General features: G+C 46.3%; 1 long non-coding RNA gene across 1 annotated transcript in view; it reads left to right on the top strand.

Moving 5' to 3' along the window:
* The first annotated feature begins 237 nt into the window (after positions 1–237).
* The window catches only part of LOC140188998 (uncharacterized), a 516,848-nt gene continuing 493,718 nt past the window's right edge, over positions 238–23,367 (top strand). The window contains exons 1-2 of the long non-coding RNA XR_011883426.1: positions 238–362; positions 5,106–5,217. This is a non-coding gene — a long non-coding RNA (uncharacterized lncRNA). The remainder of the gene's footprint in view (positions 363–5,105; positions 5,218–23,367) is intronic.

Here is a 23,367-nt window from a genome sequence, read left to right as displayed (position 1 = left end):
ATTGCAATGTGAATATTACAGTCACTTCCCGGAGGTGGGATGGGAGAGTCACCGTTCCTGGAAATCCGCCCCCACCCTCCCCAGACCGATTCCATTTACGATGCTCCCAAGTTTTCTGGCGGCTCCACTGATTGACAGCTCCCGCTGCCCCGTCACGTGACAAAAACGCGTTGACGTCACAGGGGTCCCACCGTCACCGCCGACGTTTCCTTGGAAACGGTCCAGTGCAGGAAGTCCGAGATGGTGGAGCCGGTCTCTACTTGTTGGGGTTTCGGCTCCGCTGTGGGATCCGCCTCTCCTCTTCCTGCCCGCGGAACAGTGAGTGTCTGTCAGCGCCTCACTGCACCGGCTCTCTGCCTCAGGTACAATATTTAAAACATATTTGCACAGTCACATGGATGGGAAAGGTTGAGAGGGATACGGGCCTAATGCAGGCAGATGGGCCGAGTTCAGGTCGACAACTTGGTCGGCGGGGATGAGTTGTACCGAAGGGACTGTTTCATTTCTGTATAAACCAGTGACTCTAGCTTGGGAGTTAATACCGGATGCCAGCTATTCTCTGTGTGAAATATTTACCCTTCAGATCCCCTTTGAATCTGTCTTTAAACAGTTTTGTCCAACTCTAATGAGAGGCAGTTCTTTGGCTGACAAGGCAAGTAGAACACACAACCCTGTCTACCTGTGATGCTACATACAGGGAACTGTGTAACAATATTAGAGGCACATGCACAGGGGCTTCAGTGAACAAGGCCCAGGGGGATATGAAAGCCTGACCACAGCAGTCCTCCAATGCAGTGGGGTTTGTCACCTTCATTTTCAGCTGTGGACTTGTTCCACTGAACCCCTTATCCTCTGAGAAGATATTTGCAACCCCCCCTCCCCCGCTGTGAACAAGCTGTAGGACATCTCTCTTCATGTTACTCAGAGTACCTCCCCAAATTCCCAGATAAAAAGGGTGCACAGGGGATGGGAGCATTTTGGTCACCTTTTGAGGGGTTTGGTTCAGTATGTGACCATTAACAATCTATGTTCCCAACCTATTCTGGCATCTGTCCCCCACTTTCGGAACATAGATTGTTCCACAAAGCCAACAAAAAGGCAGGCATAGCTCGGACCCATGTGGTTATTAACTTTGCCTCCAACTTTCACCCTCCCCTCAAGTTTACCTGGTCCACTTCCGGCACCTCCCTCCCCTTTCTAGATCTTTCTGTCTCTATCTCTGGAGACAGCTTATCTACTGATGTCTACTATAAGCCTACTGACTCTCACAACTATCTGGACTATTCCTCCTCTCACGCTGTCTCTTGCAAAAATGCCATCCCCTTCCCGTGATTCCTTCGTCTCCGCCGCATCTGCTTTCAGGATGAGGCTTTTAATTCCAGGACGAGGGAGGTGTCCTCCTTTTTTAAACAAAGGGGCTTCCCTTCCTCCCCCATTTCACGCATATCTGCTCTCTCTCCATTCTCCCGCCACCCCACTAGGAATAGGGTTCCCCTGGTCCTTACCTACCACCCCACCAGCCTCCGTGTCCAACATATTATTCTCCATAACTTCCGCCACCTCCAATGGGATCCCACCACTAAGCACATCTTTCTCCCCCACCCACCTGCTTTCTGCAAGGATCGCTCCCGACGCGACTCCCTTGTCCGTTCGTCCCCCCCCCCCCATTCCTCCCCACTGATCTCCCTCCTGGCGTTTATCCTTGTAAGCGGAACAAATGCAACACATGTCCTTACACTTCCTCCCTTACCACCATTGAGGGCCCCTGACAGTCCTTCCAGGTGAGGCGACACTTCACCTGTGAGTCGGCTGGGGTGATGTATTGCATCCGGTGCTCCCGATGTGGCCTTCTATGTATTGGCGAGACCCAATGCAGACTGGGAGATCGTTTTGCTGAACACCTACGCTCTGTCCGCCAGAGAAAGCAGGATCGCCCAGTGGCCACATACGTATTTTAATTCCACGTTCTCTGATATGTCTATCCACGGCCTCCTCCACTTAAAGATGAAGCCACACTCAGGTTGGAGGAACAACACCTTGTATTCCGTCTGGGTAGCCTCCAACCTGATGGCATGAACATTGACTTCTCTATCTTCCGCTAATGCCCCACGTCCCCCTCGTACTCCATCCGTTATTTATGTACACACATTCTTTCTCTCACTCTCCCTTTTCTCCCTCTGTCCCTATGACTATAACCCTTGCCCATCCTTTGTGTTTCCCCTCCTCCCCCTTTTCCTTCTCCCTGGGCCTCCTGTCCCATGATCCTCTCATATCCCTTTTGCCAATCACCTGTCGAGCTCTTGGCTCCATCCCTCCCCCTCCTGCCTTCTCCTATCATTTTGGATCTCCCCCTCCCCCTCCCACTTTCAAATCTCTGACTAGCTGTTCCTTCAGTTAGTCCTGACGAAGGGTTTCGGCCTGAAACGTCGACTGTACCTCCTCCTAGAGAGGCAGCCTGGCCTGCTGCGTTCACCAGCAACTTTGATGTGTGCTGCTTGAATTCCAGCATCTACAGAGTTCCTCGTGTTTGAGTATTTGTCCTATCTTGTTCTGTGTCTCCAAGTACTCCATAACTCCTCCTTTAAAAATTCACTCCAACAACTTCCCAACCACTGAGTTCAGGCTAACTGGTCTATAATTTCCTTTCCGTTGATTTCCTGGAGTCTTAAAGAGTAGGGTGACATTTGCAGTTTTCCAGTCATCTGGCACCATGTTAGAGTCCAATGATTTTGAAAGATAATTACTAATGCCCTCACAATCTCTATTGCTATCTCTTTCAGAACCGTAGGGTGCAGTACATCTGGTCTGGGTGACACGTACCCTCAGGTCCTTCAGCTTTTTGAGCACCTTCTCACTTGTAATAGTAACTGCATTCATTTCTCTTCCCTCACACCCTTCAATATCTGGCACACTGCTAGTGTCTTCTGCAAAGACTCATGCAAAGTACCCATTTAGTTCATTAGCCATCTCCTTGTCCCCCTTTATTATTTCTCCACCCTCGTATTCCAGCGGTCCTATATTCACTCTCATCTCTCTTTTATTTTTAATATACTTGAAAAAACTATTACTATGCACTTTGATATTGTTTGCTATTTGTTTTCACATTTTATCTTTTCCCTCCTGTTATTCTTTCTGTAGGCTTTTAAAAGCTTCCCAATCCTCTGTCTTACCACTAATTTTTGCATTGTTGGATGCACTTTCTTTTGCTTTTACATTAGCTTTGACTTCCCTCATCAGCCCCATTTTGCCAGTTGAGTGTTTCTTCATTTTTTGGAATACATCCATCCTGCATCTTCCTCATTTTTCCCACAAACTCACAGCATTGCTTCTCTGCTTGATCCCTGCCAGCATCTGCTTCCAATTTACTTTGGACACCTCCTCTCTCGTACCACTGCAATATCTTGTACTTCACTGAGATACTGATACGTCAGACTTTACTTTCTTTCTATCAAATTTCAAGCTGAACACAATCAAATTGTCATCACTGTTTCCTAAGGATTTTTTTTTTTACCTTAAGCTCCCTAATTACCCTGGTTTCATTATATAACACCCAATCTAATGTAGCTGATCCCTGTTCTAAAAAGCCTTCTTGTAGGTATTCAACAAACTCACTCTCCTGAGATCTATTTCCAACCTGAATTTCCCAATCTCCCTGCATGTTGAAATCTCCCATGACTATCATAACGTTGCCCTTTGGCACGTCTTTGCTATTTCCTGTTGTAATCTGTGGTCCATATCCAGGCTGCTGTTTGGAGGCCTGTATATAACTGCCGTCAGGGTCCTTTTACCCTTGCAATTTCGTAACTCAATACAGAATGATTCAGCATCTTCTGATCCTATATCACATCTTTCTACTGAATTGATGCCACCCCCTCTGCCTACCTTCCTATCTCTCTGATACAACATGTAACCTTGGACATTTAGCTCCCAACTGCAAGCATCCTTCTGCCACGACTCAGCGATGGCCATGACATCATATCTGACAATCTGTAATAGGGCAATAAGATCATCCACCTTATTTCTTATACTCTGTGGATAGAGATATAACACCCTGAGTACAGTATCACTACCCTTTGATTCTGCATCCCTCATGCACTGATACTCACCCTGCTGGCTGCGGTGATGCCCTATCATCTGACAGTGTAATTGCATGCTATCTTTGCTTTTTTACCTTCCCTCCTATCCTGAGTGCCTCCACTCTGGTTTCTACAACCCACCCCCGCCAAATTAGTTTCATCCTCCCCTACCGCTCCAACAAACTGGTAGTATGCCCACAAGAAAACTAATCTCAGGGTTGTATACAGTGACAGAAATGTATTTTGATAATACATTTACTTTCAGCTTTGAACTTCGTAATAGAGAGCCGGGTGTTGTACTGGTCTGTGTCCTCACTGGCCGGTGCTGTGCTCTGGCAGCTCAGTGTGCTTGGTATACAGTGTCAGGTTTTTACAGAAGTGTGTCCTTATTACACATTTGACCTTGTCCACCCTGGAGCTGAGAAGATTCACTGGCGACCAGAATGATTTGTTTTGGTAACCCTGCCAAATGACAGACAGCATTAAGCTGGAAAGAGTGCAGCGGAGATTTGTGGAAAGAATTTTAGACAATTTTCCTTGGAATGTTGGAGAATGAGTGCTGATATTACAGAGGCGTATAAATTCATGAAGGACCAGGGTTGGGTGAAAGAGAACAGTCTTTTTGCCAGTGTTGGGGAATCAAGAACTGGAGGGCATTGGTTTAAGATGAGATTTAATAAGGACCTGAAGGGCAACTTTTCCACACACAGACTGGTCAGTAAATGGAATGAGCTGCTATGGGGAGTGGTTGAGTCAGGTACATTAAAAAGGCACTTGGGCAGGTAGATGGAAAGGAAAGGTTTTGAAGGATATGGGCCAACTGGAAGGAAATGGGACAAGGAGGAGGATAACCTTGATCATAATGTGGTGGTGAGGGGGTTACAGACCACGAGCTCAGATGGGAACTTTGGTCAGCGTGGATCATTTGAGCTGAAGGGCTCGTTTCTGTGCTGTGTGAATTTGACTGTAAACCCTGGTGACTTATTTCAATGACATTAAACTTTTCTAAATGACATTATTTCTTTATAGATTACAGACCCCAGTACCTGAAGTGAAGTTAACTGGACTACAGTTACCTGCTTTTCATCCTCCACCCTTTTTCAACAATGGCTTTCAACTCCACTGGGACCTTTCTGTAACAGTGAGTTTTGACAGACTTCAATGTCTCTGCTTTCTCTCCAGACTTCCCGTGAAAGCCTCCAGTGCAGGTCTTTGGGACCAAGTAATGTTTGCTTTTAGTCGCATTATTTTTTTCCCACGTGATGGTGATTGTTACACATTATGGCACACTGTTGAAATGTCACCATGAGATATCTGTGGGATGTTTGCTGTGCCCCCACTGTGAACACTAATGCAAATTATTGGAGTTAATCTCTCTGCTTTTTTCTTGTTAGTTTCAGATTTAGTCTCATCACTGGTTCCTGGAAAAATCCTGATCCTCTTGTCTGCCTCCTTTCACCACAGAATGTTCTTTGCTCTCTGTGATCTCTCTATCTAATCGGGATCAACGTCTGCTGAGTGTTACGAATAGTCTCCTTGAACATCTGCACTGCTCATTACTGACCTGTCCCTGAGCCTATTTACCCCATCTGCCCCAGACAACTCCACAGTCACGTCTCTGTAATTGTCTTTATTTAGGTTGAGGACACTGGTTCTGACCCTGGTGTTCACCCTCAATCAGTGAACTGGAGATCTCCCACATTGTGATCACTTCTTCAGGGATCCTTCACCACAAGATCTCTCTGTAATCCCACCTCATTACACAGATTACATCTGAAATGGCCCGTTCGTGGGTGAGATACTGCTGTAAGAAACTGTCTCTGACCATTCCACAAATTCCTCTTCTACTGTACCAGTTTGATTAGCTGAATCAATACACAGACTGAAGCAAACACACAGAAAATGCTGGAGGAACTCAGCAAACAGTCGACATTTCGGACTGAGAATCTTCATCGGGATTAGAAAGAAAGGGACAAAAGCCAGAATAAGGTGGTGGGGGAGGGGGACAAGTGAGGGGTGGGGAACGTGTGGTTTGTGGAGGGATGATGATGTGAGGAGCTGGGTGACATGCAGAAAAAGCAAAGAGATGAAGAGAAAGAAATCTAATAGGAGAGAATGTTGGACCATGGGATGACACGGAGGAGGTAGAGAACCAGAGAGAGTTGATGAGCAAGTCATGAGGGTGCGTGAGGAGAGGTGAAGGGGTTAATTGGCCATCAGAATGGGTGAAAAGTCAGAAGAAAAGTGGGGGTGGATTGTGGAAACAGGAGGTAGTTATTCTTGAATTTGGAGAAATCAATGTTCATGCCATCGAGATTGGAGGCTACACTGTCAAAATATGAGGCGTTGCTTGTTCAACCTGTACTCGGCCTCACTGTAGCGGAGAGGAGGCCGTGTACAGACATGTTGATCATGGCCCTCCGCTGGTCAAGATCGACCATGGATATTGCACCCGTGTTTCGAAGCCGATCTGCAAGTCGGGGAAGTGTAATATGTAAAGCAAGCAGTTGCCCATGCAGGGGCCCCTGCTCTCCACACAGCTGATGAATGCAAAGCAACAGTAGAGACCAATGCAGTCAGACACCAGCGGTGTTGCAGGATTGCCAGTCTGCATTGAACACAGCACCGACAGGGAATCCAGCTCCGGATTGTTCCTCAGGGTTTACTCCCGAAGTCTTCCCATGAATGGGTCTTGCCACAGGCCAGTGGAGGTTTGAGATCAGAATTCTTCTTCCACTTGATCTGCCAAGTATGGCTGAGGAGCCTCATCTGTCCATAGCAGTTGGTTATATGATGCCAGTAAACCCATTTGCAACTTCCCCTGGCACAAGAAACAGTTCATTGGGTGTAGTAGCGAAGCCATGTGTAAAAGCCAGGAGCTGGACTTGATTGACAGAGTCAATTTGAGACGCACACCATTGTCAGCATTTGATGGGAAGTGGGAGCTTGTCCCATTACCACCCCACCACCGGTTAAGACAGCTGTAAGGGACTGATATGTCGGCATGTGAATGGGAAACTCAATTGGAATGGGTTGTCACCAGCAGATCATGGTTGCTGCAGCTCACAAAGCAAAGGTACTCAATGCAGCACTACCCTAATCTGCTTCTGATTAAATCTCTCATGACAATCACAGTTCCATTCTCATCTCTCTTTGATATTTCCCCTCTTTGTGCTTTATCCCATCGGGAGGAACACCTGAGGATCTTGAGACCACTCCTCCCCATGTCTTCTTTCCCTCCCCCTTTCACCATCACTGTCCCTACATGTAAAGTGCCGATAAAAAGTATTCATGCTGTTTGAGTGAGGTTTTTTTTGGGTAGATGATATGTTTACACTTAAATGACTTTGGGCACCAGATTTCTATTTTAACTGTTTGACAAAGGACTGTGGATTGAGTCCACCACAATGGGCTTCCTAAAAGGTGTAAATACCAGATGCTTCTGGCGCCATAGTTTGACCTAATGCTGTAGTTTCAAAGACAGTATTATCTATACATTATAAATATTAATTGTCTTCTGTGTTAGCACACAAAATGCCAAGTAAATCCTAAAGGCTGTGGATAGCAACCCAGATATGTTGGCGTCAGAAGGAAAGGATGGTGTGATATTTTGTATGTAGCTTCAAAAGGAAGCATTGCCTATGCATTGTCTGCAACTTTTCAAGTAGCGATTGCCTTTGTGTTTAGCATATTTAAGCTTTAAGTTCCTTGGGGTCAGTATCACAAATGACCTGACTTGGTCAAACCAAGCAGAGTTCACTGCCAAGAAAGCCCACCAGCGCCTTTACTTCCTGAGAAAACTAAAGAAATTTGGCCTGTCTCCTGAAACCTTCACGAATTTTTATAATTGCACAGTAGAAAGCATTCTTCCAGGGTGCATCACAACCTGGTATGGAAGTTGTCCTGTCCAAGACCGAAAGAAGCTGCAGAAGATCGTGAACACAGCGCAGCACATCACACAAACCAATCTTCCGTCCGTGGACTCACTTTACACCGCACGCTGTTGGAGCCGTGCTGCCAGGTTAATCAAGGACACGACCCACCCAGCCAACACACTTTTCGTCCCTCTTCCCTCCGGGAGAAGGTTCAGGAGCTTGAAGACTCGTACGGCCAGATTTGGGAACAGCCTCTTTCCAACTGTGATAAGACTGCTGAATGGATCCTGACCCGGATCTGGGCCGTACCCTCCAAATATCTGTACCTGCCTCTCGGTTTTTTTGCACTACCTTACTTCCCATTTTCTACTTTCTATTTATGTTTTATAATTTAAATTTTTAATATTTACAAATTTTAACTATTTTTAATATTTGTAATCCAGGGAGTGTGAAGCGCAGAAACAAATATTGCTGTGATGATTGTACGTTCTATTACCAATTGTTTAGCGACAATAAAGTATAAATTATATAAATATTGAGCTAGCAGACCTTTCTACGGAAAGCGTCTCCGTCCGTAAGATGCCTGCTGTACCTTGTTGTGTTGAATAAAGAAGCTACTTTGTATCTACAAGTGACTCTGTCTGTCCGGTGATTTCACCCACGATACAACATTTGGTGTCAGGAGTGGGATACTTCGTGATCTGTCGTGTGGCCAGCGATCCTAGCAGTCTAAATTGGTGAGTATTTTTCGAAAATAACACTCTCACTTGGATCTGTTCGGTCGGTGGATACATGGGAACACGAGGTATGACGAAAGTGGAGAGCTGAACTGGTCGATATTAAAGTAGTGTGTGCGTGTACATGTGTGTTTATGTCAGTGAGGAACCTTTGCATGTTAACTTGGTTAACTTGGTGAGACTTGAACCACCAGTTGCGAAAGGTGGTAACCAACGGTACGGTTCGAGACGCCGGAGTGGGGGCGTGTATACTCGTTCGGGGAGCTGCATTTTAGTGTATGCGTTTGCAAGTGTGATGCGAGGGAATACAGCAGGCATCATGAGTTTGGGTACTTGAAATTGGCAGATTGTGGAATACATACTCTGCGGTTTTATATTTTGTGTAGTGTGGGAATTAGTATGGAGATATCTCAGGGAGAGGTTTTACCCAGAGAGATCAACCGGGCACCTATTGAAGTCAGGCAACATCAGGTTGAGAACTCTGATGATCCGAGCCAGCCCTTGACCTTGATTATGACTATTCATAAGCCCTTTACCCCCGGTGAGAAACAGAGCATTTTGTCCAAGTTGCCCTCACTTAAAGTCGCCTGTGGGAATTCAGAGTTCCGGCGCAAACTCGAGGAAATGGTTGAAATTCACCAGATGCACCCTAAAGATGTACATGTGTTAGTGAAAGCCAATTGCCCGAGGAATACGTGGGACAGGATGGCCCAGAGGGTGCAGAATGGTACATGGACAACTACCGGGAGCGCCAGTGATGAAGAAAGATATCGCTCTTTTAAAGGGGAAGTGAGGCAGTGGCTGGGGGGAGGTGAGAGTAGCTGGGGAACGATAATGGCAGTGACCCAGAGGGCTGACGAGACAGCTATGGATTATGCAGAACGTAAATACCGAGTGTACGAGGAGTATTCAGGGTTGGATAACCCAGGGAGGGACGACCCAGTCTTCCTAAAAATGCTGAAGCAAGGCCTGAGCTCAGCCCACCAGGAAGTTTTAGATTTAGGCATAACGATAGGGTCCAACTACTCTGAGATAGTTTCGTGGGCCAGTGAGATAGACCATAGAAAAGGCAAGAGAAATCGTAAAGTGGGTATAGTGGATGCAGCTGCTGTGATGTCCCGGAGGGCTTGTTTTGCTTGCCGGCAGCCAGGGCACCCAGCAAAGGACTGCTGGACCAAGTATAAGGCAGTGAAGGAGTTGATATGCTACAGCTGTGCCCTGTCGGGGCATGGCTGGAGCCGGTGTCCAAAAGGGAGGGGGAAAACCCAGGCGACGGTCACAGCAGACACCCAGTCACTCACCCCATCAGCAACCGGTCTGACTGTCGATCAGATAAAAGAGCTGGTAACGGTGCCTCTTAGGACAGAAAAAGATGTGGCAGCGGGCTGCCCTGCCAGCGCTGGTGACCCGCGGATGTACACAACGGCATTGTTAAGGGGACGGTAATGCAATATGTTAGTGGACACAGGGACACGGTATCGATAACAAACTTACCCTTACCAACAACCGGACAGGCCAGTTATATCAGGGATGTAGGAGGGAAAACAGTAAAAGCAGAAAGAAGCGAATTGCAGGTACTAGAAATCGGGAGAGTGCAGCTTCCAGTGTATTTCTGGGTATGTCCAAATAATGAGGGCACGATCCTTGGAATAGACATCCTAAGGGAAGCAGAAGCTTTTGTAGATTCGAGAAAGGGAGAAATAATGTGGACGAGTCAGGGGCAGTGAATGCGCACAACCAACAGAATACACGGCCTGGCTAGCATAGGCGCAGCTGCCCTGATCATTAGAGACTGGAACCAGGATGGTGTCTATGGGTTACCTTGTCAACAGTTCCCAGCAGTGTGGGCTAGAGACAAGCAGGATTGTGGGCAGGTGAAGATAAACCCAGTTAAAATAGAGGAGGGTCTGTATAAACCCCCGAAGCAGGACCCTCTACAAAATGACACACTGACTGCCGCTCAGGGTATAACGAAGGAACAAAAACACCAGGGATACTCAGAGAGACTGCGGCCACTCCAGAATATAAAGTTTTCCCAGTTCCTCTGAGGGCAGACATTGCTGCGAATAAGGCAGCAGGGGGGCAAGAGGCAACTGAAATTGCAAGTGTGCAGGAGGAAATGACAGAAGCTAGTTTAGTAAAAATATATGAAGAGATAGAGGCAGAAGAGAAGGAAAAATAGAGATTAAAAGGAGCAAAGGAGGGATCAGATGGGTGCTGGACACACGGGGAGGAAATAGTCGCGATGGACCCACCCTGTATTAGACAGATACTACTAAAGTTTTATCATGGGGCGATGCATGAGGGAAGGCAGAGCATGATCACAACCCTCCAGCAGGACTGGTGGTGGCCAGGGATGGGTGGGGATGTTGAGAAATTCTGCCGCCGTTGTATCATTTGTGCCCAGCGTAACCCTGGTAAGGGCAGAAAGCCACAGCTGGCAAATCAGCCTCAGCTGAAGGGACCCTGGGAAAACATCCAGATAGACTTCACAGGGCCCCTGCTAAAAAGCACGGGGAAAAGCTACTGTCTGGTAATTATGGATCACTTCATTCAGTGGGTAGAGGCTTTCCCAACAAGTGACTGCACCGCCCGCACTGCTGCATGGATCCTAGTTCAGGAAATCCTCCCAAGCTGGGGAACCCCAGTTCAGGTGGATTCAGATCAGGGAGCACATTTCACAGGGAAAGTGATGAAGGAAATGTGCCAACTACTAGGGATTCGACAACGGTTCCACATACCCTACCACCCCCCAGAGTTCAGAGATGGTAGAAAGGATGAACCGGGCAATCAAGAATGCGTTAGCCAAAGCTATAGCTGAGACAGGAAAGACATGGGTTGATGTATTACCAGGAATCTTGATGAGATTGCACGCAACCCTGAACTGCATTTTGGGTCTCAGCCCCTACGAATTATTGATGGGGTGAGCAATGCGACTCCCTTATGGGGTAATTATGGGTTGCGGGGAGCCTGGGACATAGGGATAGAATGACCCAATACATGGAAGACCTTTGTAACCAACTTAGAGTATTAAAGGACCGAGCGAAACAACAACAGTGAATCGCTGATCAAAAGGAGCCAGAGGGAGAGGGGATGGTTTTTCGACAGCCCGGTGACCAAGTTATGGTGAGGGTGCTGCCAGAAAGGCCGGGGTTTGCCCCCAGGTGGATAGGACCACAGACGGTACTCTTAGGAAGACTCACAATGTGATGGAGGAACTCAGCAGGTCAGTCAGCATCAGTTGAAAAGATTAGTCCACGTTTCGGGTCGAAACCCTTCGTCAGGACTGAAGGAAGTACTTTGGGGAGTGCTTGAAGAATGCTGGTAGTTGAACAAAACAGTAATTTGAAAGATGAAGGGGTGGGGGAGGGGAAACAGGGAGGTGATTGGCAGGAGAACAATGCGCAGTAGTAGGAGGAGGCGGAACTATGAGGGAAGTGATGTGAAATAAGGATAGAGGAACCAGAGTGGAAGTGAGCAATCTTGCACTCAAATCCTAAGGCAGACATTGTATCATTGTCCAGGCTCCATTTGATATGTTGATGTTAAATTGGAGAGGAGAAAACGGCGACGCGACACGGTGCACAGCAGCCACTCCGTGATGAATATCTGTTATCTATCAAGTAGGGTGCCGTGCACAATTCTGATTTGATGGAGGCAGACGTGAGAACACGGAGGAACATCTGGTGAAACTTCTGAAATACCTGCTTCGCTGCCGCTGCTACTGTGTGATCCGAAATCTCCGGAGGGGCAGGGCCCGAGTCCTTGGCTTTGCTTGTTGCTTGGCGGTCGGGGCAGGGTCGAAGCGCTCGGCAGAGACAGTGCTTGGTGTCAGATTGCTGGTCGGGAGCTCGAAGTTTTCGGACGGACTCAGAGTCAGCTGTGGTCGGGTGCTTCCAGAATGCTGTATCGGCAAGTTTGCGGCGCTGGAGGCTCATGGCAGGGAGAGTTTCTCCCTTCTACCGTCCGCGTGAGATGTTGGGGCTATCGGGACTTTGAGACTTTTATTTTTACCATGCCCATGGTCTGCTCTTTATCAATTTACGGTATTCTTTTGCACTGTTGTAACTATATGTTATAATTATGTGTTTTTGTCAGTTTTAGTCTTGGTCTGTCCTGTGTTTCGGTGATATCATCCTGGAGGAACATTGCATCATTTCTCAATGCATGCATTTCTAAATGACAATAAACGAGGACTGAGTGTCCACATAATCTAAACTAATATCAAGCCATTAGGTAAGGCAAATAAATTTACTTCTGAATTAGACGAGATGGATTTGAGGTTTTGGGCAACCAATAAAGGATGTGAATGAAGAACTTTTTGATACAGCAAGAGGCAAGTCCAAGAATCTGATGTTTTAGGTTCTTGGAAGTAGATGTGATTTCAAATGGAAATAGCATTGGCAGTTGAAGGATATGGCCTGCAAGCTGTCTGGAGGGGGAATGGATATCCCTCCAGAGTACTGACTTGGACTTGATGGGATCCGTGCCCTCTATTGGTGTGACTCAAACACTACAATATGCGTGTGAAGGACTGGGTCGGCTGAATTCAGTATTCAAGTCCTTCATCTTCAGCAGCTGTTGTCTGGTGTTACACTATTTTCATTCGCATGATCTCATTCTGTTTCTCAAAGGTCCTTGAATGGCTTATTCTTCTCTCATCCTTTACATCTCTCATATGATTGTAGCAGAGAGGAAAATGTCTCGACCCCTGCAGTACAATATTAGGAACAGGCTAAGCACTAAGAAAATAAGCACATCTTTCCCTCTCCACCCCACTCCGCCTTCCGCAGGGATCGATCCCTCCAAGACTCACTTATCCGCACGTCCATCCCCACGGATCTTCCACCCGGCACTTATCCCTGTAAGCGTAAGTGCTACACCTGTCCCAACACCTCCTCTCTTGCCACTATTCAGGACCCCAAACAATCCTTCCAGGTGAGGCAATATTTCTCTTGTGAATCTGTTGGGGTCATCTGTTGCATCCGGTGCTGCCGAGTTCCTCCAGCGCATTGTGAGTGTCCCTTTGACAACAGCATCTGCAGATTATTTTGTCTCTACGATTTGCTACTCCGCTGCAAAGTCTCTTCAAGGTATGCCTACCCTGAAGAAGTTTAAATCCCCTCTTCGACGGGAGTTCAGTGAGACCCTCCCTCACTGCTCCCCCTCTGTGATCTCTGCCTCTCTCCGACTCTTCGACCACATCCTGTCTCAGACCTGCTACCACAGCCACGTCTCCTTCCTGGGAGCGTGTCTCTGCCGCCATCTGTTACCGCAGGGATTCCAGCTCCGGTTCCAGGCCTCCCAGCTCGGGCCCAGCGAGGATCCCAGGTACCTCTGTTTCATTGACCACTGCTCGTTCCGCTGCTCCGGCAAGATTCTCTGCGCCACGCTCGCTGCCATGCGGAGATACCTACGGGCCCTGTCCCTCTCTGCCACCACTCCGGGACTCTCCACCGTCTGCCATGGACCTCTCCTACACTTCATTCTCCGCCGGATTCGCGCCTCAAACTGCCGTTTCTTCCCCTTCCTCGCATCCAAGAAGGACAAAAACCTCGCCTGCTGGAGCTCGAGGTCTGTGGTCAGCAGTATTCTGCAGGGATCTATGCTACGGCTTCTGTGTGATTTCGATCAGTTGCAGATATAGGCAGAGAAATGTCAGATGGAGTTCAGCCCAAATAAATGGTTGGAGAAATGCAAGGAGACAGTAATCAGTTTATGGCAAGATCTTGGGGCCCACGTTTATAGCTCCTTCAAAGTGGCTTCACAGGTTGATCATGTGGTTAACAATGCTCATAGACTGCTTGTTTTATTATTTGAGGCCTTGAGTTCAAATGTCACGAGGTAATTTAAAAAGACCCTGGTTATGCCGCACTTGAAGCATTACATACAGTTATGCTCGCCCCGATATAGGAATAATGTTGAGGTAGTGTAGAGGGTGCAGAAGAGGTTTACCTGGTTTCTGCCTGGTTTAGGGGACAGGGTATTATGAGAGGCTTGACAAAGTTGGGGTATTTTCTTTGGATCTGTGGAGGCTGAGGGCAGATCTGATAGAGGTTTGTAAGATTATGTGAAGCGCAGATCAAGCAGAGATGGAGTTTCTTTTTCCCAGGATAGAAATCTCCAGTAACAGAGGGCATGCATTGGAGGTGAGAGGGTGTAGATTCAGAGGAGATATGAGGGTTAAGTTTTTTGCTTAGAGGGTGGAGGATGCTCACAATCTGCAGCCTGGGATATTGACATTATGTGGGTCGGAGCGATCACTTCATGGAGATTTATTGATATAGTTTTCAGCTGGTTCCACACGACATTGTGGGTCAAACCGTCTTGTTCTGTCTTGTAGTTCGAAGTTTCTTTCTATATTCCATGATCAGAAGGGACGGCATCTAGTGCCCAATGGTCTTTAGAAGGAAACTGGTGCAGTTTCTTTCTATTCTCATGATCCACTCCATGGCCTGTGGGTCTGCCATCCAAGATGTTGTGTCAGGGTGTAGCGGTTTATAAGCAAAATTCTCAGACAATCAGACCGAATCCACTGACGCTCTTTGTGACTTTTGCCCTCTGCTTGCTTGCTTCTACGAATTTATTTAATTTGAACGGGAAGACTAAGAAACTCTGGGAACGTTCGGCAGGCTACACCGAATCCCTGGAGAGAGAAGGTTTATCAGTTGAAAAACTGCCATCAGAATGGCAGAAAATAATTCTGTTTGTTCAGCATTATTGGATATAGAGGTCCCGGGAGCAGATACGATCAACAGGTGTTTTCCGCAGACAGAATTCACATTACGAATGCGTGTAGGAATTGCTGTGACAGTAGTTCTGTTAAACAACAAACAACCTGGATTAGCATGAAGTAGAGATTCCAAGGCTCAGTGTTGTTGTAGATTTGAGTGGCCGGAGTGCAGGGCTGTATTATTAGATGTTTTTGGAAGGAGAGGGACGAAGTCCTGGTCAGTACAAGTCCAGCCACAAACTGTGCTGGTGGTGTGTGGGGTTTGGGAAGTGTGACAGGCTGGTGCCGTTTGGGTTAGACAATAGACAATAGGTGCAGGAGTAGGCCCTTCAGCCCTTCGAGCCAGCACTGCCATTCACTGTGATCATGGCTGATCATCAATCAGTATCCAGTTCCTGCCTTATCCCCATAACCTTTGATTCCGCTATCTTTAAGAGCTCTATCCATCTCTTTATTGAAAGCATTCAGAGACATAGCCTCCACTGCCTTCTGGGGCAGAGCATTCCACATATCCACAATGCTCTGGGTGAAAAATTTTTTCCTCAACTCCATTCTAAATAGGCTACCCCTTATTCTTAAACTGTGGCCTCTGGTTCTGGACTCGCCCATCAGCGGAAACATGCTTCCTGCCTCCAGCATGTCCAATACCTTAATAATCTTATATGTTTCAATCAGATTGTGTCAAAAATTGAAGAACATGCTGGAGACAATGAACTTGGAAACCAAAACTGACAATGCTGAAAACACACATCACTTTGCATTTAAAAAAAACAGCCGAGCGATCTGCTCCATATACAATAGTAACTTTACACAGATGGCGTCTGATCCACAGATGCTGCCTGACTTGCTGAGTTCCTCCAACAGTTTGTGTGTGTTTAAATTGGATTTCCAGCATCTCAAGATTTTCTCGTGTTTGTGATATCACTTTTCAAATCTTGCAGTGAAAGAAAAGTCATTGAGGATACAGTTGAAGATGTTTGAGCCCAAGGGACAGATGTGAGGAATTCCTTCAGAGAAGTCCTGTGCCTGGTGTGATTGACGCTAAGAAACACCATTGTTGTCCATTGTGCGTGAGATGAGCGCCACCACTGGAGTGTCTTTCCTGTGCTTCCCGGTGAATATACTTTTGCCAAAGGTAAGCCGGTCAGGGAGAGATGGCATCACTGACCAGGGAAATGATAATGAAAAGACGTGGAATGAAGGTGAATTGTTAGGAGATGACGACGATACCTCTGCCGGGCTGGATTCAGGAAGTTAACAGATCGACAGGTGAGTGAACAGGGGATGCAAATTTGTTTCACAAACACAGTACTCCAGGTATGCCTAAACTAACCTATTGCATAATTGCTCAGTATCTCCCCATCGATCTGTTCTTAAATTCTATTCCCAGCTCCCTGCCGTCTATGAACTTGGAGTGTCTAAATGTAGTTAACTTGGCCAGGTGACATGTGGATTGTGAGCAGCTGTTTCAAAACTCCGATCCCTTCACTGGCCCAAGAGTAAATGTCTGCCACAGAGAAGAGAAGAAACTCCCTTGGTCTGTTTCCAGTCAGTCAAAAGATTGTTAATCCATGTCAGTAAATTTCACCACGAAATTATGTCCTTTAATTTTAGAATGGAAAGGAATATATGAAATTACTTTCTCTGCACATACAATATATCTATTGTCACGGGTTAAAGAACCAGCAGAAATGGAAAGCACTTTGGAATCCAGTATTGCAAATAACTAATGGTATATATTAGTTACTAAGTAATTCAGTAATATAAGTGCAGATAAATCAAACAGGTTAGCAGTGCTTATATGTATATGTGGAAATATATGAAAAACAAGCTTCATCAAGTCTAGGGGTAAATAGATAGTCTTCCGATGAGAGTAAAGTTCAGTTCAGTCTGTGGTATTGAGTTGAGTAGTGACGGAGCGAGAGAGAGGGAGAAATCTGAGTCTTCAGGTGAGCTGACGCCGTCAATCTTCCTGTTGTCCTCGGAAATCCTTTAGAAGTCACCGACTGTGACCACAACAAACTCAGACCGTTCTTCTGTGGTGGAATTGTCAACCCAGCAAGGGTGGCACACGAATAACTCCCCACCGGTCACACCCTTTTTGCACTGCTAGAGCCACTGATCGATCCGCCTGATCAATCCACCAAAACCCAACTTTTCTGTGGGCACAACAAAGCTCATTCAGTGTCCAAAAGCATGTGTCTGTAGGTCTAACAGCTGACCTTCTATTTATCTCACCATGCTGAATACCAACTGTCCATAAAGCAGCTCCTCCCTTCTCTCTCTGTAAGAACATGGATGCTGCTAGTGTCCTTGTAGAAGGTATAAACAAACTGTGAGCAGTCCTTGCCTCTCTCTCTCTTTCTTTCTCTCTTTTTAACAAGGTGTCTTTGTTCCACAACTCATTTTCTTTCTCTCTCTCTCTCTCTCTCTCTCGCAAAATTTTACTTTAACTGAAAATTATAAAGTTTGAAACATATATAATCAACAGATAATAGAGCAAAAATGTGAATTTCTAACTTAACATCTAGATAAACTATCAGCTATAATGTTGTCAGTACCTTTCACATGTTTCATTGTCAGGTCATATTCTTGCAATATCAGAGTCCAATTTAATAACCTTCTATTCCTATCCTTCATCTTAGTTCGAAACAACAACGGATTGTGATCCGTGTAAACCACAAGTGGTCTCTGGGCAGGACAAACATAGTCTTCAAAATGCCAGGATAAGTGCTAGCAATTCCTTTTCAACAGTGGAATAATTTTCCTAATGCACATTAAATTTCTTTGAGGAATAAGCTACTGGGTGTTCAATGTCATCCACACCTTTCTGTAACAATACTGCCCCAGCAGCTTCGTCACTAGTGTCTGTTGCTATAGAGAATGGTTTTGAAAAATCAAGTGCTTTGAGCAGAGGATGATAACACAGGATGGCTTTCAGATGTTGAAATTCCTCTTGGCAAAGATCATTCCATACAAACCTTTCACTCTTCCCAAATAATTTCGTTTGGGGGCGAATGGTGTCAGCAACGTTCTTGCAAAACTTACGATAATACTCAACCATTACTAAAAACATTCTCAAAGCTTTCTTGCCAGTTGGAACGGGAACCTCAGCAATAGCTTGAACCTTGTCCTGTACAGGAGCCAGTTGGCCTTGGCCTACTGCATAGCCCAGATATGTAACTGTGGCATGACCAAACTCACTTTTAGCGAGGTTCACAGTAAGATTAGCCTTGGACAACCTTTCAAACAGTTTTTCTACCACTGCAATATGCTCTTCCTACGTGTCATTCCCTACAACCAGATCATCAATATAAGCCCCTGTGTTTTCCAGAGAACATTGTCAAAGTTTTAGATCACATGCTAAATCTGCACAAACTGACATAGTATAGGCTGTAAATGCTGGGAAATATTTCCACAATGCCAACAAATTCCACTCCTCGGGGCCTCCATGATAAGACAATCCGAGCAAATGTTGGGGAAATTACAGTCAGACACTACTCTGTTGTTTTCACTACTTTCCAGAACCTGCCTACATTTCTGTTCCTCCTTCTGCTGCTAGCATTTCAAAAATCTTTGGAAATTGAAGCACACATTATTCAATGTTCTCTTTTTCAACTCTCTGTTACATCCTGAAAGATGTCCAGTGGGATTGGGGGGATAGATACTGTCCATGAATTGAAGTCCATTATCACCGTTGTACAGATCTCTGTCATTGAAATGCTGTGGTTGTCCTAGTGTTTAACGGTTGTTAAACAGATGTTGTTACAATCTTTGTTGTTACAGTACGGTGCCGGCAGTTTAAACATCACATTTAACTGCATGTGGTCTGGGTCTCCCAATGTAATAAATTCCCCCAAAGGACTTACCCATCAAAATGATTTGAGACTCAACAGCACTTCCTCTTTAGTATCAACACGCTGGAGAATAACACCATACAGCCTTTCTCATCACACTTTCCTCCTTGTCCTTTTCCTTAGTGATCACTAGTATTCATTTTCTACCTCGCATGCTAACTCTGTCTCGGGGCATAAACTCCCACCTTTGTCCTCGGGTGGTCCTGTCCTCTCCCCACTATACTGTTGTTTTCTGTGTATGCATAAGATGCCTTGAGATTCTCAGTGATCCTCCTGAATGAGGACATTTCTTGATAACTCTTCACTCTCCTGATATGTTGTGTGACTTGTTTCTTGCTTCCTGTATGTTCCTCCAAGACCCTGTCTAATTTCATCTTCCTCTTATGACTCCTCTTACGTTTTTAAACAAATACAATATTTCTCATCACCCTAAGTTCCTGACCATCCTCGTCCTTCTCTGCCCTCCTCATAGGAACAGGGAACTACTAAATTCTGACCGGCAGGGCTGTATGTGACTCTCACGGTATCAGACATCAGCTGACATCAGCTCCATCCAGTAACAACCAGTAGCATCAGCTCCCAGACAACTCTCTATGACACCTGCCCAATTCTTCCACAAATTTATAATCATCGACCTGCAGGTCCAAACATATTTTTATCAATAATCATCTGAAACCCTCCAGAATCAAGATTCATAGAACTTTCCCAATTAAACTCCAATCGTCTTGCTAGGTTAATTTCTCGATATATCAGGTATGTCTCCCTTCCTGGTGGACCGCCTACATACGGTTTCTGGAAACCTTCCTGAACACATCAAACAAATAATACCCCATCCGCTCAATGCTACTTACGGACCGGTAGGTCTGGATCCCAAAACCCCCTCCACATGCCTCATGATAAAAATCGTCAGGGTGGCTTCAGCAAGCTTCCCTGTGAGAATATTACTTCCCCTTCACTGTAACCAATCCCTGTTACACCAGCCCCAGTTATCCAGGAAGAAAGCCCAATGATCTGTGTTCCTGATGCCCTCCCTCCTGCACCAAATTGTTAGCCAGAAATTTAAGTGTACCAACGTACCATATCTTACCTCGCAAGCATGTGGCACCTGAAATAATCCTGAAATCACCACCCAAGAGTTACTATTTCCTAACTTTATGCCCTACTCCTTAAATTCTTTTTGCAGGACCTTGTCTGTCTGTTGTTAGTTCTAATAAGGAACATGACCTCTGGCTGTTCATCCCGCCCTTTCAAAATGGCCCTTACTTTCTCAGAGACATCCTTGGCCATGGCATGATTGGGGTAACGCATCATCCTGCAATCTCACTCATTTACACACATACTCCTGTCTGTGCCCCAGTTATAGTGTTCGCTGCATGTGATTCATATCTTTCCATCCCCGTGTACTTTTGTGCTTTCTGTTTGTAATGAACATTGTTTGAAAATTCATTCATTGTATTCTTCTTTGGTTCAGCTCAGGCAATTTACTTATGCATTCGCAAACAAAGGAGACTGGACATCTGTTGAAACCACAGAATGTGTTAGAACTCGTACGATTTTGATAGAGAACAAAAAGAAAACTGATGTCTACAGTATAGCTATACATAATTCGAAACAATACTTATCCACGAAACAAGCCTATCTCTGTGAAAGAGTGGAACCACAGCAGATCCGGCAATGTCACACAGCCAGTTTCCTTGCTTCTTTCCTTCCTTCCTCCCTTCCTCCCTCTCCCTCTCCCTCACGATGTCTCTGTCGCTTTACTATCTCGCTCCCTCTCTCATTCTATTCTCTCTGTCTCTCCCACACGCCCACTCCCTCGCGCTCACTCTCGCGACATCTTCCTCGTGTCCTCTCCCTCGCGCGCTCTCCCTCACGTGCTCTCCTTTGCGCCCTCTGCCTCCTGCCAACTCCCTCGTGCGCTCTCCCCCTCGCGATGTCCCCTTCTGTCGCTCTCCCTCGCGCTCACCATCGCCCGCATGCTCTCCCCCAGGCTCTCTCCATCACGCTCACTCTAACGTCATCTCCATGGCACCCTCTCCGTCGCGCCCTCTCCCTCACGTGCGCTCCCGCGCGCCCTTTCCTCGCGATGTTTCACTCGTTCTCTCCTTCGTGCCCTCAGCCTCGCGCTCACTTTCTCTGTCTCTCCATCTCTCACAGAGAGACAAGTGAACGGATCGGTTCTCTGTCTTCAATTGTAAAACAGGAGCATTCTCCTACAGGAGGATAGTTCAAGTTGGCAGTGAGAGGGAGACTCTACAGGTAGAGATGGAGGAGAAAAGGAAGGTGAAGGAAAGGACGGGTTTTGACGGGAGCAGGAGTGGTTGATAGAGACGAAAATAAACCCCAAGATCAGGCAGTTTTGTCAGAACCGGGAAGCAGGAAAAACAGGTTCTCTTCAAGCTCCAATTTAACAGGGCGAGAGGTGAGGCGCAAAAGGGATTTCTCTGGGACGGTGAGGTCAGTGATGCCGTCGGGCTCAGCTGTAAACAGTTGTTTTGTAACTCTAAAGCAACACACACAAAACTGGAAAAGATTAAACAGTTGACAGGATTCTGATGAACTGTCTCGGCAGGAAAAATCGACAACTTACTCTTTTCATAAATGCTGCCTGGCCTGCTGAGTTCCTTCAGCATCTTGTGTGAGGAAAATAGTAAACAGTCGACGTTTCGGGTCGACACCTTTCATCAGGATGTGATTTTGTGTGAGTTGTTTTGTATTTCGAGCATCTGCAGATTTTCTGGTGTTTGATTTGTAACTCTGTTCATCATATTGTTTCCATTCACCTACAAGTGGGGGATAGAATAGGGAGCATGAAGGCAGCTGAATTGTAAAACTTTACAGCATTTATTTCTAACGTTTCATCAGTTTCAAAATCCGATTCAGTGGGTATTTCACCGCATTCTTCAGTTCCTCTCGGAATTTGCTCTGAGTCAGGGCGTAAATACACGTGTTGGTGCAGGAACTGAGAACCTGCAGCATTTCCGCTGTGTGTTCTGTGATGTAACGGGGATCCGTGACAGAATAAACAAATCTCATTGAAATCCGTTTATAGATAGAGAATACCACCATTGTTCCCCACAACAATATGAAACTACCGGTGATGCTGAGGAGCAAAACGATGGATTTGCGTCGGTTCTCCATCTCCCGGTCCTTGTCATTCTCTCCACTCTTTTGTCCCCGGAGCCCCCTGCGGGCTCGACTGGCCGCTAGAATCCGCCTGACAGTCAGAATATTGAACAGCAGCATCAGAAAGAATGGGACACAAGGGACTAAAATGCGGTGAAACACCTCAAAAGCCGACCATGAGGGAGAGTTTGTGAAGCTCAGTGTCAGAACACAATCCCAGGGAACACCGTCAATTATTTCTCTGGGCCAGGATACAAAGCCCCAGGGGACAGTCTCCAAACAGGCCAGCACACTCACTGTCCCGATAACCACAGCCGCCGTTTTCTCGGTGCAATATTTTGTTTTCAGCTTCTCACAGCAAATAGACACAAATCGATCGACGGTGAAAGCGACAGTCAGCCAGACGGAGGCCGCAGTGCTCGCGAAAATCAACCATAGATAGAATCTGCACACAGGAGTGATTCGCAGGAATGATCGGGGAAAGTAAATCAGAGCAGTCCACCCCAGCAGCGGATCCGAGATAACGACCAGGAGATCGGCCGCTGCCATTCCCACCAGGTAGCGAGTGACACATTTGGAGAGACCACACTTTCCCCGGGACAGGATCACAATCGCCACCAAGTTCGCTGGAAGAGAGACAGGGAACAGCAAGTTGAGAAAATACTGAGCAGAAGCCGATGCTGCAGCTTGAGGGGATCCTGTAATATTTCCACTTTATTGTTACATTTAGCGGTGGGAGGGTCGAGAGAGGGCGCAGAGCGGCGGGACAGAGAATGAGTTTACACAGTAAAATAAATTCAATATCATCTGAATAGGGATTCCTTACTGATGATCGAATCTGAAGTGGCACCGGAAACTAAAACTGGGCAACTACCTCCTCAGAGTCAATACTGGAATCTCGTCTGGATGAAATGAATAAATCCGGACGCTGATGGCGGGATTCTTCCACCAGACAATCATTAA

The sequence above is a fragment of the Mobula birostris genome, chromosome 28 (assembly GCF_030028105.1).
Source record: "Mobula birostris isolate sMobBir1 chromosome 28, sMobBir1.hap1, whole genome shotgun sequence".
Classification (NCBI taxonomy): Eukaryota; Metazoa; Chordata; class Chondrichthyes; order Myliobatiformes; family Myliobatidae; genus Mobula; species Mobula birostris.
Note: the sequence above shows the minus strand (reverse complement) of the source record. Positions and strands in the feature narration are given on the sequence as shown.